Source organism: Pyrgilauda ruficollis, unplaced genomic scaffold (assembly GCF_017590135.1).
Source record: "Pyrgilauda ruficollis isolate IOZ18807 unplaced genomic scaffold, ASM1759013v1 scaffold38, whole genome shotgun sequence".
In the NCBI taxonomy this organism is placed as follows: Eukaryota; Metazoa; Chordata; class Aves; order Passeriformes; family Passeridae; genus Pyrgilauda; species Pyrgilauda ruficollis.
In genome coordinates this window covers 668375-683529 of record NW_024525267.1, presented here as the reverse complement: position 1 = coordinate 683529, position 15155 = coordinate 668375, and the positions used below count along the sequence as shown (strand labels likewise).

Genomic DNA, 15155 nt, shown 5'->3' with positions numbered 1-15155 from the left:
TGAAGTGCTGAGTGGTGGCTGTTCTGGGACAATGTGCTCCATTTGCTCTGCAGAAGTAGCAGTGAGATTATCACACACCATTCCCTCATACTGCTCCACCAATGAGTGTTGGTGCTGCTGTGAGAAAACTGATGTGGAGGCGGATTTCTTTCCCCAAAATCCCTCCCTACACATCTCTTGGATCATACAGTACTGCAAAGCTTTCCTCAGTGTTGCCAAGCTTTGGGTTGGGAGTGCCACTTCACACATTGCAGATCTGTTTGATTTTCTCTGCAGCAGGGAATAAAAATATTTCAGAGACTTTAGCAGAACCTTTTTTGCTACATTCTCTGTTTCCAGGCCTGCAGTGGTTCTGATACCTCTGTTAGGGACCTCAGCAGAGGTCCAAGCACAAGCAAAAAGACACATAGCACAGGAGGAGCCTAAGAAAAAATGTCATACAAAACAGGAGCAGTACTGTTGACTCATTATCAGATCATACTAGTAAGATGAGGATTAGGTAAGTAGGGGAGCTTATTAGTAAAAGATAACCATAAATAAATTCTTCAGTTTGTTCAAGGTAATCAGGAAAAAGATGTTGTTCAGATTACCTAGAGCAAAAAGACTTCTAAGGGTCTCTCCAAATGAGATGAGACAAATAAATTGCCTCAATTATTTCTCTGTGTCGTAACCAGGGTGTTTACGTTCGGAAAGGATTTTTTGGAAAAAACAGAAACACTTTATCATTAGATGAAGAAAAGAACCACCCAATTATTTGATGGAGAAAATAAGGCCTGACTTTTGGAGCCTCAAATCTTTGTGCAGGTATCCTACAAGGATTTGAGTAATTCGGCTATTACACAAACATTTGTATAGGCTTCCCCCAGACAAAATCCTGTAAAAATAAAAAAGTACTTCTTTTTCTCAGCCTAGATATAAATATTCTTATTGGTCCTAAAGAAAAAAACATTGCAGAAAACACTATTTGCATTTCAGTGTCTGCAGGATCAGACCCTGTGATCTGCCACCTTGACAAAATTATAATTTGGCATGTAGAAAACACCATTCATCAATGGAAACTAAGGGAAAAAACAGTTATTAACTCTCAAGGTCAGTGTAGGGTGATCAATATTATTAATTGCATGTGGATAAGTTGAGACAGCAGTTCAGCACTTTAGCAATTATCTGAGATTCAATACAAGTATTAAATACTAACAGTATTCAATCATGGGTGGTTAAGAAAAGAAGCTCCCCATTCTGCTCACCTTTAGGAGGTGAAAGTAGAGTTCCTGCAGACTACAGCACAGCTGGACACCTTCAGCCCTGTGCTCAGACCAAGTGTGATGGAGTCACCAAGGTGACATTGTGTCTGTCTTGTCTTTCTTTTCACTGGAAACAGAATCCTCCAACTAGCAAAAAATGCCCTGCCTTGGTTACATTTCCAACTTTACCATAAGGTGAGAATTCCCAAGTTCACCCAGACCTCCTGTTACCAAGAGATTGCAGCATGACTTTATCTGTGTTGGAACAGGAATCAGCAAACATGTATCAGAACACGATTTTGGGGAAGAGCGAGTGCAGTAAGCAGACATGCTTGCTTACACAGCACACAATACCACAGACATTTCTACCCACAGTCCTACCAATTAGTCAGAAAAAATCCCTGCTGAGTTACCTAATTTTATCATACACAAAATCCTAAATCCAGGTTTCACTTACCTGTCCAATGTCATTTCTAAATCCTATTCAAGACAGCAAGAAAACATAAATTCATAATTTCTAAATGCACAAACCTTTTAACTTCTACAATTTTATCATAACTAAAGTGTTATTCCTATGCTATTGTCATGCCTTCAGCTGATTTATAACTTCAGTTTATCTTATTTGATCACTTTGTTCCCAGACACTGACTTCTGTTGTTCAATACTAGTATAGACTCTCACTCATCCTGTGGTTTTGGGGAATGGGAAGAATCCTGAACTTGCTCCCTCTACTTGGTTAATCTGGGTCAGCCAAGAGCAGACAAACTCCCAAACAAAAATAATTTGTATTAAAATTTGCAAGAGTCCTCAAAAATATCTTTTTTTTTTTTTTAATCCTTGGCTGGAATGGCCAGGCCTTGGCTGTTCTCACTGAAACTGCTGGGAAGAAAGAATAAACACTACAAGGTTGTTAGTCATACCACTTGTTGCTTACCTGAAAAGGCCTAATTTGCTATAGTGATAAGCAGAGATGAGGAACCTGAACAGAATAAAAGTCTTGCTCCTGCTTTGGACCAGAATCTCAGGTGGATATTATTGTTTATATATTCAAAGACTGTCACTGGTTCAGAGCTAAATTTCCGGCATTCATCTAAATTAAACCCAAGGCTTAAACCTTTTGACATGAGCATTGCTCTCCACCAAGCATTTGTGTAATTAATATATCTTTATAAAAAAAAAAAAAACTTATAAAAACCTCCAACAACCCACAATTCAAAACTGTATCAAATGAGCTGGAAAAGTACAGAGAAAAGGAAGCATTCAGTGAGAGCCCAGAAGCCATAGCTCTGACTTACATAAGCTAAGGACAAGAAGTGTCTTCTATATAGGAGTTTCTTTTCCTATCATGATCCAAACTAATAGTGAAGGTGGGTTTACTTATAGGATGAATTCCAAAAGATGGACATTTTCTGCTGACAGCATTAGCCAACCCCAATATGCATGGGACCATTTTCCTCTAGTCCCACTGCCAACATCAGCTGTTCTTCCCATCAGCCTAACCCAAGTGAAATCTCTCCTTCCAGCAAATGACACCTGCTAGGCACCTGCTGCCCTGAGGCAGGATGACTGACTGGTGAGGTTGCCTAACTTTGGTACTGACGTATTAAAGCTGTGACAGCATCTGGAGGAGCAAAGGGAGGGTAAAAATAAACTCAAACAATCACAAGAAGCAGTAGAATTGGATGTGAAGGCAGAGATCCTTAATTTACGGTTATTTTAATCAAATTTTGCCTATGAAAATTTGCAAGTAAGAGATATTGGTGCTGGTTCAAAAAAAGAAAGTACAGAGAGCTGAGCTGAGGGAGGCACATGGATGGAGGAATTCGCTTGAAGTATCACACTTTCAATTATGTTGCAAAACCTGTTTAAGTTATCTCCCACTTCAGGATGCCAAAAGTATCCCTGTCAACTTCCTCTGGGCACTTGCCTACAGCAGCTTCTCTAGGATGGGATACCCTCCCAGGTGTTTCCCCAAAGAACACTGCATACAATTCATCCAGCAAAATAATCTCTGCTCTGTTCCAAGCTCCAGGTCATGACAATGAGAGACAGGGAACACAGTCCTGGGTCCTTCATTAGGTACGGCTGACCACAGGGTGCCAGAGCCTGTCCCAAGAGCACGTGGCATCCAGCAGGAGAGGATTCCTCAAACGAACATGAGTGCAGCAGCTGGCTGGCCCCAGTGGAGTGGAGTTCCCTTCTAGGCTCATGCTGCAGTCGTGCCCTAAACCCAGTGGATTGAGTAGTGATGGCATTGCAGTTTGTTTGCACATAGAAAAAATAGCTTTATGCAGCACTCCTGACTGCTACAGCCAGCGTGTGGGAAGGGAAACCTGGAGTGTGTAGGTGACTGCCTAGGGAGCCTTGTCTTTGTGGAGAGATGAGACCCAGGGATCTCAATTCTGTTCCTGCTTTTGCCACAGGGCTCCTGTGCAAATCCCCTGCCCATGCTGGACTGCAGCACCCTGGAACTGTTCCTGGCATCACAACTGTTTTGACCCTCTCTTCATTACAAGGTCATTTAGGATCTTTATCCACAAGGCATCACGTGAAACACACACAAATTGTCAGTGTCCTTTTGTTTCTTGATCTCCTTAGAAGTCCAAACAAATACACAAGCCCCTCTGCAAGGATCTAAGCACAGAATAGTGATCCTGAGAAAACAGCTCACTGCCAAGATCTGCTCATCCCAATACCTCTATGGACTCTACTTGATATATAAATGTGCATTTTTCCATATGGAAATCAAGAATAAATAAGAGGACTCTGTTCAAAATTTCAGTCATTCACATCACCTAGATACAGACAAAAAGCTAAATCTAATCAAAAGGGACAAAAAGTATGAGATTTTGGACAATCATAGAGACAAAATAATATTGTGTAATGATATAGCAAGTTGACACTATTACCTTCTCACCAGACCCATCAACCCACACTGGTTAGAGTTGAATTCTTGATGTAAGTAAAATTAATCCCACTGGAATTAACTTAGTCAACATCTATTGAAGACTTACCTTTTACTTTTCTACAATTACTTCCACTTTCAAATGTCCCCAGGGCGATGAATTGTGGATTTATTCACAGCCTATTGCACTTCTCAGACTTTCACTGTTGCTGCACTTTTTTAGTTGTCCCAGTTTTTCCCCTCACATCTCCTTTTAAAACTTTGGCCATATAATTCACTTAAGCTTCTAAATGAGATACCTCTATAAAGAGCATCTGGGTCAGCCAGCCTTAATTTGAAAATGTCATTACTCCCACACTAAACTTCTCCAATCAATCCCACAGCAGCCATCATGGTTTGTATGCCTCCCAGAACAACCCAAGTGAAACTGTGGTCTTTTCATCTTTCAAAAAGAATGAAAATATGAGAAAGGGGTAAGAAAACACCACCCAGGTGGTGAAGACTCAAATTGCACAGGGAAATAGAGTGAGAAACTATGTTCATTTCCACAGGTCTTTTGGGCTGCAAAGGTGCAAAATGTTATCTAGAAAAAGGAAAAAACAGTAAGTTTTTAGCTTGTGCATGGCTCAGTTCCAGCTCAACTATCTCTAAGTCAACATCATTTTGCCAAGTTCAGAAATATTCAAGATGCTCCTGAGGTTCAGAATATCATTACTGTGTCTCCCGTATGGCCTTTCCTGCAGGTAACTGGAGAAAACTGTTCTGGGTCAGTGGAGTTAAAAGGATTACATCTCATCTAAAGGTGGGATGCTTTTCACTTTCTTAACCTGAAAGTTAAACAGCTGCATGCCTAGTGTCCCTCTGCAGCCAGTTTGATGAAAGGCATTTTCAGAAGGCACTTCTTTTGCTCCTACAGTAGCCATTAAAATAGGCTGAATACCTTGCCCTCTGGAGCTGCTTACCTACATATTTAACTGTAAATGTCTCTGGGAGCCAGACCTGTATCTTCAGCCATAAGGGACTGGGTGCAGCTGGAGGTGAAGGTGCTTCCATCCAGGTGTCTACATGTAAGTGCTGAGTGCAGGTTGCAATCTCTGGCAGAGTTTGCTGATACAGTGAGCACACCCTGGAGAGCATTTCAGCCTACCCTCAAGCAGCCTACCTCACTGTGTGCAGGTGTCTGGTGTGGCCTGCAGCTTCCAGGACAGCTCTCTGGGGATATCCCACTTATTCCAAGGCATCTCAAATGACACCAGACATGTTTAAGCAATTGAATGGAATCCCTGATGCTTGAACACCTCTTTGGGCCACTCTGGCAGGACTGACAGACCACCATTGACTACAAATCAAGCACAGACAGCCATTTCACATGTAGACAACTCCCTGCAGATGTTAGTGTTTGCCTAACTCCTGTTAAAACCTACCCAGGTGTTACACACTGGTTGGGACACAGCAGCACCACAGCAAAGTGCTTCTCAGCATGTGCATCCCACCACTTGCTCCCCATTTTCCCAAGGAGGACACACAGCCAGCACAAGCAAACCTAGTGTCTCTGGTCACTTGTCACTGGCACTGCAGAAACAGACAAACCCTGCTCTGTGGGTTAATTAATGTTAGCTCATTGTTTAAAAAAATTAGGTTAAGTCATTGATATAAGGGGAGCAGAACCTGAGCCCTGGAGGAAGCATCTCCAGCAGAGTCATTAACAAAGCTTAAAGAGTCTCACAATTCCTGCTCTGGCATCTTGACCACAGCCCCTGTACAAACTGATATAAAAGGTCAGGGTCTCCTCCTGTCTGCTCTGCCCTAATTACAAGCAAAAGAGAAATGTAAATGCCTCTTTGAATTTCATCAGAAAGCATATGGACTTGTGTTATCATGGTAATAAAGGTAATGCACATTTGCAGAGCTCCAGTGGGGCATATCAACAAAAGCTGCATGTTTGGAGCAGAGTATTTTCTTAACAGCTACACCAGACTCTGGATGCTCTGAGTTGTGCTTCAATGTGGTAAAGAAAAGAAATACTTTGGGTTCAGATTCAGTATCATTCAACTGGCTGTTTATAAAGAAATGGCAGGAGATGTTTAAAATATGAGTGCAAGGACAGGCTCTTCAATCTCATGAACCAATCTAGAGTTAAGTGAGTGAATCACTCATCTGCTCTGTGAACTAATAAGAGGAGAAAATCAACTCTGAGAAACCAATTATAGTTCAACACCACCATCCTCCAGTATGTGATCTCAATGTCAAGTAAGTCTCCCAAAATCAATCTCTGGGACTTGCTGGGAAAGTTCTGCATGCCAGAACAGAGAAAACTTGTTTCCAGAAGATCTAAATGGACACATTCAAATCAAAAAAAGCAAGATTGCAACATAGCATGGTCAACTAGAAGCAGACATATAAAAACCAGGAGTTAAAAATTACAGTGGTCAGATTAGATTTAGCACTTGAAATTCCAATCAAAGCAGGACAGTGAACAGAATGAAGTATTAGCCCCACTACACTACAGTGAATCATGGATTTAGTTACCTAATAAACTTCAAGGTTTATGTATGAGATGTTCCTGTCATATTCTCAGGAGACCAGTTCCCAGTACTCTTTAGAAAATATGTTGTAGGACTTCATCGTACACTCTTTATGATCTCCACAAGAAAAAATAAGTGTCAAATAATAATCTAGAGGGGGCTCAGATGCAGTATCCTATTTGGGACTGCATCATTTTGTGCTGAACTTGGAGACTGCACTCCCTGGTGGAATACCTCAAAGCAGAAAGGACTTTAAACAGCCAGGGCTCAGTACTCATAGTTCCTGAAGACCTTGAAGTGAGAAGATCCCTCTGAAAGAGAGAGGCTGTATTTCATCCTCTGTGCCAGTTACTATATAAACCACCATGGCCCTTTGCCTGGATTTGGAAGCCCCAGGCCTGATTTTCAAAGAGACCAAGCACCTAAAGTTCCAGCTGAACTCAGCAGTTCAGCAAAACAAACTCACAATAGCTGACCAGACAAAATGATATCACTCTTCTGAGGAAAATTTGATTTAATTTTCTTTTAACTTTGGGTTCTCCAAACAGAAAACTATATAGTAAATTCTCCTCAACATGAGATTTGAACTCTCCTATTACAGCTTTTTTTTGTGAGGTAAAAAATTAAAAACAACTTGCCCACCAGACTGAAGATCCTTTAGCCTTGTGGGAAGGGGTTGGGGTTAATAAAAAGTAACCACAAACTGTATAGTTACAATTTGCCTTATGCTGGTAGGATGATCAGAAAATATGTAGGTATTTTTCTGCTAAGTGGAACCCAGATGAACAGTTACAACTTGGACGTCTTAGAGGAGTTCACAAGACATTAACAATAATTAACACAAAACTTTTCCCCAAGACTGTATCTATAATCTCTATTTCCTACTCCATAGTCCTGAGACTGAGGACAATTTTCTTTGCCTTAATGATGAATAAAGCAGTTTTGAGAACTGCTCTGGACAACCATCACTGAGATCTTATTGTTTTATCTAGTCCAAAGTAGTTTTGGGTAAGGGAAGAAATGTCAGAGCTGTCTGCTATTCTGCTGATGTAGAAATAACAAGATCACTACATGTTGGTCTAAGTCTCAGACATGAAAACTAGCTCAAAGAAGCATTTGCTGATGGCATTGATGTGCAAGTGGCTCAGGTTTTTTGTAGGGTCTCAGTTCTCTTGAGCTTTGACAGTTATGGGTGTTTTCATAAATGGAAAGAAAGGACCCAAACCTACTGACCCTGAAGCGTTAGCCATTCAACTCTACTGTGGATCTTGCATCTGGAAAAGCCCACAAGCCTGTATATCAGCAAACTGTCACATCAAGCAGCTGAATTACTGTGTGATGACATGAGCCACAGCATCCCATGGCATCAGAGAGGGGAGACTTTTCTTGCAGAAAAGAGCATTGAAAAAGCTGAGCAGTGGGACCCTCGGGACTGTTGGGAACTGAGTGAATCAGCCATGCTGCTCTGCTCCGTGCTGCCGTGGCAAAACTGACTTTGCATCTAAATTAGCTAATTTAAAAGTGTCCTGGGCACCTCTGCACCATGCTTTCCTCCCTTATGTGACTGCATAAGAAAATTTAAAGGAAAAGGCAAAACACAACCTTTCTAAAATCTACAGCCTAGTTTATTATCCATAAATACAGCAGTTCTCCAGGCTTTTCTTGGCTGATGCTGTTCCCCACCAAACCCAGAGACATCCTAGAAGTGCTGTGTACTAGAGGTTATTAACACAAAAATAATTGCACAGAACAGACCAAAGAGAAAAACAGCAGGGTTATTCCAGAAGCCCAGAAACCCTTGATTTTTTTGTTGTTATAATTTTTGTTACTATAAATCAGTATTTCCTAATCATCAGAGCACACTGCAAAGGTAACTATACAAATCTCAAGAATGAGGCACAGCATCTTGTGCCTTCTAATTAGTTCTGCTGGCATAATTGACTCTGGCTGGGCACCAGAGCTGGTACAGCTGTGAGCTGACAAGGCTGTGAGGAGGCAGGAGCAGGTATAGAAGAAGATGAGAAAAAGCAGGCTCACACACCTGTGAGAGCAAGGCAAGGAAGGGAAGACCCTAGGACTGAGGGAAGAATAAATAGAAAAGATCAGAAGAAATAGAGAAGGACTGACAGGCAAAAACAAATGAGAAAGAAGGAGGTAGTAGTTCTGTTGTCTGCCTAAAAGAGCAAAGAACCTCTGGTTGAAGTTGATGAAAACTGCACATTTGTATTAACAAAGGTTCTGAACATTAAATACTTGTTAAAGATTTGGTGGTTGGTTGTTTGGGTTTTTTAAGCTATTGCACAAAATCCTACTGAGATTTTTTTTCATGGTGACATGGTCAGTTTGTCAACTCCACTGACAAAACAGAAGCAGGGAAATACCTTTGAAGCAGGGTGTAGGAACAAAGAACACAATAAGGAGTCCACAAATGGTCCCAATTTGCATAAAATTAAGATAGGAACAAACTATGCTTTTAAGGGTAAAGGTATGGATTCTTATGGATTCCCTCTAAGGGAAAAGGTATGGATTTTCCTCTCAGTGCATCCAGAGTATTCTCTATAAACATACAGGGTTGTTGTTAAACAATGTTGACATTGATATTGTATCTAATTAATTCACACATAGCACTGGAAGGGAAAATTAATACATTCCCTCTTATTTCTTCTTCTGAAATTAGATGCTTTGTCGTATTCATTTTCTGGTTTGCCATAACCAAATTCCTTCTTTAATTTTTTAAAAATAGTACTAGACCTGCCTCTAGGGAGTAACAGTAGTAAAAAGCATTCAGCCAGCCAGCCTCTGCCTTTACCTAACAATTAGGAGGATCTTAAATGTTTTTGTTCATATTTTTCTTTCCCCATGAATGCCTTCACCACAAAGAGGCTACCTTGGTGCTACCCACCAAGGAAGGGCTTCCCACCACAGCTGCCACTGATGCTCCTCAGCTCCTCGCTTCTGCCTCCTGTAGTTCCCCGCAGCAACCTCTCCATCCTCTGTAGGACTTAAAATTTAAAAGCAGCGTGTAACCTTTCTCACCAGTGTTCAACTTTTCAGGCCCGTGGGCCTGACAGACACACAGAAACAACCTCTGCTCAGCTTTCTCAGAGGCTGGAAACAGGTCACTCATCTCTTCATTGGTTTCTCACCTCCCAGGACAGCTGGGAGAAGGATTTGGCATCACATGGGTGGGATAACACTGTTACAGAGCAGGAACAAGTCACAGGCCTGATGCAGCATGGAGATGTCAAGGGTGGTCAGGGCTCCTTTGGACATGCAGCCCAGCACAGTCTCATCAGACAAGAGATTTGCAGCAAGATCCCCTCTCTTTGTTTCACGGTATCCTGCCTAGGCCAAAGGTCCTTTAAGGTTTATCTAAATCACAGTGGTTCCTTCTTATTTGCCTTATTTGAGCGCGTCCCTGTTGGAGTTAAAACAGATTAATGATGAGGCATGACTCTTTCCTGCAGAAACTTTGCTCTTTAGAGACTATCCTTTTTCTTTTTTTTTTTCCCCTACTTTATATTCTCTCTTCAACCAGCTTATAAAACAGAAGTGTATATCTGGGTATAGAGAGTGTGCTTTCTCAAATTATCTCAATCCTGTTTTCAACTCTGGGTACAACTGTTACCTTCCACTTCTCTGGCAAAATAGTTGTTTTTAATTAAGGAAGGCATATTTTTGCTGCAGATCAGCTATTTCATACTAAGCTCCTTCAAAACTTTACAATATACCATCTGGAGCTGATGATTTGCTGCTTTTTAAATTATCGATTTGTTCCAGCTTTTCCTTCTGACACATCTTGATTACCAGAAAGGAGCAAGTCCCAGTAGGTATCAATCTGATATTCTCTGTGCTGAAGAGCACTGCAAACAAATCACTTAGATTCTCAGCAATGTCCTTATCTTCTTTAATTTCTGCCTTTAATTTTCAGTGATCCAGTTTCTGAACTAGCAGTTAATTATTCTAACTCTTCTGACTGACACACCTGAAGCACACTTATTCTATAACTCTAGTATTTTGCAGGGCACCATACTTCCTTTTTATTTCCCTTTCATCTAGTCTTTACACTAATTAATAAACAAATGTATTGGAAAGCTAAGGTTAGATTTTCAGATTTGGAAGCGTTCCCTGACACTCAGTTGTACTGATTTCCTCTTTGTTTGCCCAGTATTACTGTTTTTGGCAACATGCATGCCCTCCAGACTCTATTATTGTTCTTAAGTGGAATTCAAGGCATCTTCCTCTACTCTTCCCTCAGGAGCTTTTGTGACAAATCCTCTCAACACAACCAAAACCCAGATGCTCTGAAATTTCAAACATTTTTTTGTACTTATTTCCCACTAAGCTGCAGGACTGTATTACATTAATATGTCTGCTAGCAGCTACAGATGCAATCTTGTCTTGAATTCCTTTCTGCATACTGATTAAGAACCAAAAATCAGGATATCAGGATGTAGGCACCTAAATAAGGTGGCATTTTGATCTGAAATTTCATACTGACTTATGGCTCTGGCCCAAACTGGGAAAACAGGCACCTACCCCTTTTTTAACACTTTCCGAAGGCAGTAATTGGATAGAATCTGGCAAACCTGGGGTGTGTAATCCATACCAGAAGCGACATGGTGTTGGAAACTGCCTGTCTGCAACAGTGCAATGATCAGAGTATTTTCTTCCAGACATGGAAAGGCTGCCTGGCAGGGAGGTCAAGCCATCATTGCCCATCTCTAATGAAGCACTCAGCTACCTGGCAGGGAACTAGGGGGGAAGAGGGCACACCTTCCACTTGTTGGGACAGGGTTCCTGGCTCAGAAAGAGCTGCAGAGCTTCTGGGGCAAAAGGAGGCCTGGCACTACAGCTTGGTGGTTTGGGGTCTCAGAGCAGAGAGGTCTCCTAGGTTTGAGTCAGTGTGCTGATCCTATGCACTTCATTTCATCCATGAGCTCAGTGCAAAATGGTCCCTAAAACAAAATGTGTAACTTAGTGTCTGGTGCCTGCTGAGACTCCTCTTCAGTATGTAGGAAGAGCTTATCTTTTTGAGACAGAGATGTTAGGGATGATGTTAAAGTTGTGGCCTGAGCCCTGAGCCATCTCCTGCTCAGAGCACTCACTCCTCACGTCCAAGGCACATCCAGCTCCTGCCTGAAAACTTGACAGTTTGGCAGAGTGAGCTGAATTGTACCTCAAGTTCACATGAAAAGCAAAGGAATTTGAACAGGCTTGCTTTGGGCTTGTTAAACTCCTTCCTGAATTGTTGTTCTTTAGTATTTTCTTCTGGTTTCCTTCTGCTGACACACCGAAACATGGCTGGACAGCAGATTGCCTCCCTACCCAGCTCATGCCAAATTATTACTCATGTAGCAAAAGCCCCCACAAAATGTCAGCTGAGCTTTGAATCATTCATTGTTAAGAAAAAAAAAAAAAAATAGAATCCTAGCACTGGCTATTGAATTGCTGTTAATGATTTAGAAATAGAGGACTAAAATGCAGCACCACAGACATAATCCTCAAGTCCGTCCACCACTGGTCTCCCCAGTGGTTCTACTCCAAAGGAGCTTAGGCCATCCTCTCTCCGATGGCTCCTTCCTCACCAGCCACTTCACCTCCACCACTGGCCACGCTCACTTCAGCCACAGAGAAATGGGTGCCACAAACTCAAAATGGTTCACTCACAGCACTGCGGTGGCTGCAATTAGGGAGGTCGTGTAACCCACCCAGGTACCTGCAGGAGGTTTGCTTTTGGCATCTCTGCCTGCATGTAGAAAGATCTTATTTCGGTTATACCCATTCAGGTAAAAAAGACCTCAGGCTGGAGAAGTGGGGAATTAGATTTATATCACATCTAAAACCCTGGTCACTGCCTGGTTACACATGCAGACATCCTCAGAGACAGAAGCACTCCTGCAACTAGGGGAAAGGCCCTTGATGTTCCCTTCCATTAAATATTCCTTAAGTACCCAGTCTGGTGCCTTCACGTTGCTACAGCTACTCCCAGAGCATCCACTAACCTGTTCCAGCTCCTGCTGATCTTTTCTGGCCAGGTTTGAAGCCTCTGAACCAAACGAGATGAGAGAGGATGCTAATAAAACAGTAAATCGACAGAAAATGTCACCACAACCCTCTGACCTCCGGCTCTGCTGAGACACTCCGGACGGAAAGAGCCCCAGATTCCCCTTTGCCACCTCCGATCTTCCCCCCAGAGCCGCCCGCAGGCCCCACAGGTGCCCGGTGCCTCGTGCGCCGGGCTGGGCCCGGGGTGCCGGGGCTGCCCCTCGCCCCGCCGCTTACCTTGGCACGGCACGTGTGCGGGACGGGCTGCCCGAGGATGGCGCAGGGAAGCCGGCAGGGAAGCCGGCAGGGAAGCCGGCGGGTCCCCGAGGAGCCCCCGGAGCGGGCGTGCTGCTCCCCAGGCGAGGCAGCGGGGCCGAGGGCGCCCGGCCGGGGCACAGCGCTGCTCAGGCGGTGGCTCCGGGGAGGGCAGTGAGCTGTGAAGCTGCTCCCCGCCTCGGCGTTACCATCTCGCCAGCCGCGCAGTCCCGGCGGAAAACATCGCCCTCAAGCACTGCCGTCATCTCCAGCGAGGGCGCAGGGCTGGCTGGCGCGGGGCGGCATCGCGGTACGCGCCTGCTTTACACCGACACCTTCTTCTCCCAAAAGAAAACCCCAAAGAGTAAAATGCAACACAGATGGAAAACAGGGAGGACCGCATTGAAAGATGCTTCTGGGTCAGGGCTGTGCCGCTTCCCCGGTCCAACAGCACCATCTCCTGGGTGGCCTCGCCGCTCGCCCGGCCGCCGGCAGCTCGCCCCGGAGCATCTCCCGGGGAAAGACCCTCCGCAGCTTTCCTTTGCCATCTACGTGTGTCCTTTATTTGCTTTCCTTTCAGGCGCTATCAATATTTTTGCAATTGTTTCCTATCACATACTATTGCTTGTCTCTCGTGAAGTGTCACGGATGAGTAAATAAATGAAATACTGAAGAATACTAGAATCTGTATGTATTTTTTTTTAATCAGCAGTCAAAGCATTCTTGAATACCAGCCCTAAATCTGCTCTTTTCTTGAGCTGTGATGGTTTAAATACGTATCCAGTCTTCATGGAGCACATCCTCTTTGAAGTAATCAAAATGCTGCCTCTCAGAGAATGCCTATATTTTCTTCCAGAAAAAAAGAAAAAAAAAAAGAAAATAAAAAAAATCTACTTGAAGAGCTGTTTAGAGTTTAGACAAGTGAAAAGAACAGAAACTATAGATTTCATAGTATTACCATTCAATGGGGAAATCCTGTCTGACAAGTAGTATTTCAAAGGTAGTCCTTGTAGTGTGTATTTGAAAGCTCTAAAGTGCCTGTTGAGCTACACCCTGTAAAAGCATGTGGTTTTCACCCACTAGATCATAGGTTTGAGACTAAAGACCTCAAAACTTTATTCTCTCTACAGCTATTATCATACAAGCAACAAATAACTTTTGTATTTTAGTTCCCTTTAGTCTGCAAAGTGAAGATTTGTTTCACTGTTTTGAGGCTAAATTGTACATAAAATCTTTCACATTTTGAAGGCTGTGCTTATGTAAGCCAAAAAAGTTTAAGTCAATGCTTTTTTTTTTTAATTCAATACATATCCAAAGCCCCTTTTAACTTAGTTTACTGTTAAATGCCTGGCAAAATTTTACAGAAGTTCACCTTTAAAAATTCTAAGTAGGTCCCTCGTGCAAGTTTTAAGTTAGGAGGGACAATATGTAACTATAAATACAGACATACATGCCTGCACCTGTGCAGGAACAGTCTCGCGGCTTTTTGTATAAAACTGTTGCAACAATGAAAAGAAAAAAAAAAATTTCCCTGTTTTTGCTAAATTAACATCTTTTAGAGGCAAAGTTGTTTCAAAATTCATATTGAACTTGTCCTTTGGATTCTTCTTAGGTAATTATAAACCGTCACCACCTGCACCTTAAAGGGGTTTGTTTCTTCTTGAAAGGGGAGTATAAGCCAGCAGCCTGCTCTTCTGCCAGCATTTCTATGGTCCAATTAAGATGAGATCCTCAAAACTGGGAAGATACAAATGCTTGTTGATTACATACAGCACTGTGCATTCATCTCAGTTACACCCTATGACTACCATGGATTTTATGGAGTGCCGTGGTCCTTCTAACTGAAACCCTTTGCTCCTGGCCTACTCCTTTACTTCCAGAAAAACAAGGCACAACAAGAAGCTGGATGATTGGAAAAAAATTGTTGAAAATAAAACCTGAATCCACTTAGCCATTTTAGTCCTGTTTTCTGTGTAACTAAAACCTACTTTCCCTGGGAGATTCCAGGAAAGGCCTCAAGTAGTTAAATCAGTGAGGCCATGATCAGGTCACATCAGAGACAGCACTGCTTTAACAGAGCTATTAAATGAAACAAGCAGCATCCCAAAGGAAAATCCAAAACTGGATAATGAACCACAGCCCTTTACAGAGCAGTGTGTTCATGTCAACTCTTTCAGCCCA

At 42.6% G+C, this 15155-nt stretch overlaps 1 long non-coding RNA gene across 1 annotated transcript in view; it reads right to left on the bottom strand.

Moving 5' to 3' along the window:
• Positions 1–13244, bottom strand: part of LOC121358275 — a 164239-nt gene extending 150995 nt beyond the window's left edge. The window contains exon 1 of the long non-coding RNA XR_005955850.1: positions 12957–13244. This is a non-coding gene — a long non-coding RNA (uncharacterized LOC121358275). The remainder of the gene's footprint in view (positions 1–12956) is intronic.
• Positions 13245–15155: the final 1911 nt, after the last annotated feature.